At 46.5% G+C, this 5,000-nt stretch overlaps 1 protein-coding gene across 1 annotated transcript in view; it reads left to right on the forward strand.

Annotated features, from left to right (window-relative positions):
* LOC137967295 (uncharacterized) overlaps positions 1-5,000 on the forward strand; it is a 137,260-nt gene that overhangs the window by 37,300 nt on the left and 94,960 nt on the right. The window lies entirely within an intron of this gene.

Raw genomic sequence — 5,000 nt, forward strand, 5'->3', positions numbered from 1 at the left:
ATCCATGGGGCTTTACACACTTCAGTCTATAAGCCCATTGTCCTTCTCTGTCCAATATGTCCCTCTCATCATTTACTTGATCAATTAACTATATCGAGATCTTCGATGCCTTTGTGGGTTTGGCCATTAAAGTGTTGATAAATTAAATCATCTCTAGATTTGTCATCCAATGAGAGTCTAGCATGAGCTCGAATACGACTCTTGTGATTATTAAATCTGAGGCGAAACCTAGTACTGGTTGATCCCACATATTGAACACCACATACTTTACAACTCAGAAAATACACTACATTGGTTGAATTACAGTTCAGCTCGAAATTAATAGAATATCTTTTTCCTGTTATTTTTGACGTGAAACTTTTTCCTATTTTTAAGTGTTCGCAAACGTGGCAACGGCGATCTCCACACTTGACAGTTCCTTTGGGTTTATCTTCCGAGTCTGAAGATTTTAGTTTGGCGTGTACTAGACAATCTCCCAGACTCCTAGGTCTACGGAAAGCCACCATCGGAACCTCTTTCACCGCTTTCTTACATTTATCCGAACAATGTAGCAAAGGCTGAAGTTCCCTCAGTATAGCCCCAATATTAGGAAGATTAGGATGGTACGTCACTACCATGGGAACTCGTGTAGTGGCTTTTTGAGGCACCGGCGTTAAGGTCTCCTCTCTGGTTTTTAACGTAGCTTTCCGGATCTGTTCACGTACAAATCGTTCCCGATATCCTCGTGCCACCAGATACTTACTGAGTTCATCAGCCCTTTTATCAAAGACCTCGTTGGTAGAACATATACGTCTTAACCTCAGCGCTTGAGCGTACGGAATGCTCTGTTTACAACCCCTTGGATGACACGAAGAAGAAAAAAGAAATTGATGCTTATCTGTCGGCTTTATATACAGGTTCATCTCAATCATACCATTTCTGTTCCTAATTTGAACATCCAGGTAGTTCACCTGATCCCTAGACCAAGTCCACGTAAATTTTATGGTGGCATGTGCCTCATTAATGTAGGTCAAAAACTCTCTAAGTTCCTCTTCACCTCCAGTCCACACCAATAAGATATCATCAATATACCTTAGCCACATGTATGGTTTAACCCGAGCTTCCAAAATCAATCGTCTTTCCAATCTATCCATAAACAGATTCGCATAGGCAGGCGCCATTTTAGCACCAATCGCCGTCCCCATTGTCTGTAAATAGTGATTACCATTGAACTCGAGATTGTTATTCTTTAAGACCAACTCCACCAGGTCAACTATAAGACTAGTAGGCACCTCATTAGTCTTTCTTTTATCTAGCGCTTGCCTTTTTACATCTAAGCCTTCCACATGAGGTATATGAGGGTATAAACCCACTACGTCAAGTGACACGAGAATAGCACCCTCTGGGAATGTGTCAATGTTCCGAAGTTAATGAAGGAAGTCATTTGTGTCTTTTACAAACGATGGAATAGTGGAAACCAATGGTTTAAGATGATGATCAACAAATTCTGAAATCTTCTCTGTCGGTGTATTGCAACCTGAGATAACCGGTCTTCCCGGGCAACCCTTCTTATGTATTTTCGGTAACAGATAAAACCGTCCTGCTCTTGCTGTACTGTTTCCTAATAGATATTCTAGAGATATTCATTATGCGCCTTTTTAAGATTTAAGAAAGAACGATGACATCGTAATTAAGCTAGGGGAAAAAGGATCGGGTGTAGCAGTGTGACACAGGTTTCTTTTGCTCTAAATGTCTAGATTCACTTGATTACGTATGAACAACAAAGACATTAAGCTCCTATTTCTGAGTATTCTTAGCCAACAACTGCATTAAAAGCAGGTTGGATTGTGCACACAGTTCAGTATTTGCGGGTCTATCACTGCTGCTTCCACGCTTTCCCTCATCGCAGGTCTCGGCAAGTGGTGAGGATTGGAGTGTTGTCCAGCTCCGATCCGGGTAGAACGTCTGACCAGAGGGTGGTTATTGGTATCACTAGCTGCTGTCACCTCCGCTGCTGCGCCTCCACCGGTACTGGCCCGTAGGGCCTCAGCCTTCTCTGGATCTACAGCAACAGTAGAAAGTTCATGATCCACCCCGTCAGTAGAAAGTTCAGGGTCTGCGGCGCCAGGAGAGAGCTCAGGATCTACACCATCAGAAGAAAAGTCAGGATCGACGCCACCGGTGGAAATCTCAGGATCACCAACTGGTGGCTCATTACCATGGTCCCTGTCAGGGGCAGCCTCCTCAAGAACTTCCACTCGATTCTGTGTGTGGTTACCATCGCCATGTGTCACTTGTACATCAACTTCAGATGGACTCTCGTGTGGTACAGCAACGGGGCCACTGCTCTGCCTGGATGGTATGACGGCTTCAACAACGTCGTCCTCATCACTGCTGCTTCCTACGGTATCTAACGGTACACCATTACCAACTGCATTTTCACTGGCATTCATACTGCCGGGATCTATGTTGTCATCATCAAAGGTACTGTCTCTCACTAGTTGTTTTGCATGGAGAATGTCATTCCTGTGGACAGTTTTTTTGAATTCCTCCTCTGCCGTTGTTGCTACCAATGGTACCACAACATACGTGTTCCCAGTATCAAGCCGCTTTACAACCTTGTAGGGAGTGGCATCCCACACCTCCTGAATCTTACTGCGACCCCGGACACGATTCTTAAGGAACACCCTGGACCCTACAGGAATACTGGTATCGGTGGCTTTAAGGTTGTTGCTGGTTTGGCGTCGCAGTGCCTCCCTCTCTGTTCTCGCTGAGGCTAGTCTGAAAGCCTGCTCTAAACGCTCCTGGTGTTCAGTGTTCCATTCTTTACACTCTTCAGTATGGCTTGCTGACCCAATTAGATGATCCACTGGAAGTGTCGGCTCCCTGCCGAAGAACAAGTAGTAGGGTGAGTAGCCAGTAGTTGAGTGTGGGGTACAGTTGTATGCAAACACAAGTTCTGGAAGAAATTCTGGCCACTTACGTTTCTTCTCTGAAGGCAAAGTATGCAGACGGTCATGCAAGGTTCTATTGAAGCGTTCACATTGACCGTTGCCCTCTGGATGGTACGGGGATGTGCGACTCTTAGAGATGCCATAGATCTTACAAAGTTCCTAATCACCTAGCTCTCGAAATTGCGCCCTTGGTCGCTGTGAATCCTTTTAGGTACCCCAAACCTTACAATCCACTCTTTCACTAGGACTCGAGCTACTGTGGTCGCCGTCTGATCGTTTGTGGGAATAGCTTGCGTATATTTCGTGAAAACATCGGTAAGGACAAGCACGTTCTCTATGCCTCATTCACTCAGGAGAGTGAAATCAACTGCCAAAATCTCCAATGGCCTGGTGCCTGTCAGGGAACTCATGGTAGGATGAAGCTTCTTCCCTGCTTTGGCCAGAGTACAACGTCCACATGTCCGACAGTAGTCAGCAACATCATCCCATCATCCCAGGCTAATAGAATCTGCTCCTTGCAAGCGCCGTTGTTTTCTCTACTGCCTGATGACCTAGATCGTCGTGGATGGATTTCAGCACGTTGCTCTTTAAGGAACCAGGGAGTATCAGCTGCCGTGCACCTTGACCGTTTATCTGAACAACACGGTGCAGGACGCCATGCTCTTCCTTATGCGCTTCCACTCCCTCAGCAGTTTACGTGCAGGTTTTGGTTCTTTCATCAGCTAACGGAGGGTAGGCGGAGGCCTCCGTTGCCAGTGATACCACAGCCGACCAGTTGCCTTTCTGCATGACAGCCATATCCTCGTGAGAAATGGACGGGAATGTAGACACAGCCTGGGGTGCCACAACCGCTGACCTGATTCGGGATTCTTGAAGGAGGGCAGTCCCTGTTGTGTCTTCAGCACACACTCTGATACACTCGGGTACAAGAGTGCCTCGCCCCCTCCCTTGTAAAGAGAATGAGTCACTCGCAATTTCCTCTAATCGTGCCACTGGGGGTTCCTCTCCATGGTGCACCTTCCTACTAAGCGCATCTGCGTTCTTGTTGCTTCTTCCTGAGCGATACTTGATTGTGAATGTAAACTGAGCGAGCTCTGCGGCCCAGCGCGTCTCGGTCGCACCCAATTTTGCTGTGGTTTGCAAATAACTCAGGGGGTTGTTGTCAGTGAAAACAATGAACTCAGTTCCCAACAGAAAATCACGATACTTCTGCGTCACGGCCCAATACAAGGCAAGCAGTTCCAGCTTCATGCTAGAATAGTTTTGCATGCTACGTTCGCAAGGCTTTAGGGCTCTGCTGGCATACCCCAGTACAACCAATACATCCTCCTGTTTCTGAGACAGAACTGCACCAAGGCCGTTAAACCTTGCATCAGTCTCCAAAATAAAACCACAGGAAAAGTCTGGAAACCCCAAAACTGGTGCTTCGGTCAGCATCTGCTTCAGCTTGGCGAATGCAGTTTCGCACGAGGAGTTCCACTTTTCTCTGATGCTTCCATCACCCTTGTAATGTGTTCCCTTATTAACTTTCTTCCCCTTTTTTCTGCCCTCCTGTCCTTGGAGAAGACGCTGTAGAGGGGCAGCAACCTCTGCATATCCCTTTAGGAATCTTCTACAATAGCCAGAGAGACCCAAGAATCCCCGAAGATCACGTAATGTTACGGGTCTTGGCCACTCTGAGACCGCTCACACCTTTTCAGGATCAGGGGAGGTGCCCTCGTGTGTGACTACATGACCCAGGTAGCGGACTTTCTTACGGAACAGCTGACATTTCTCAAACTTGATTTTCAGGTTGAGGTTTGACAACCGTGACCACACTTTCTCTAGTCGAAACAAGGTCTCCTCAAACGCATTACACCAAAATATCATCAAGATACACTAGCAGGAACTGAAAGTTCAGGTCTCCAAATGCCTTGTCCATCACACGCATGAACGTACTCGGTGCATTACACAAACCAAAGGGCATTCTGGTGTACTCGTACAGTCCACCTGTTCCAGTTCTAAAGGCTGTTTTCTCGATGTCAGACTCTTCTATTGGTATTTGATTGAACCCATGGGCAAGATTGA

Source organism: Montipora foliosa, chromosome 8 (assembly GCF_036669935.1).
Source record: "Montipora foliosa isolate CH-2021 chromosome 8, ASM3666993v2, whole genome shotgun sequence".
Lineage (NCBI taxonomy): Eukaryota > Metazoa > Cnidaria > Anthozoa > Scleractinia > Acroporidae > Montipora > Montipora foliosa.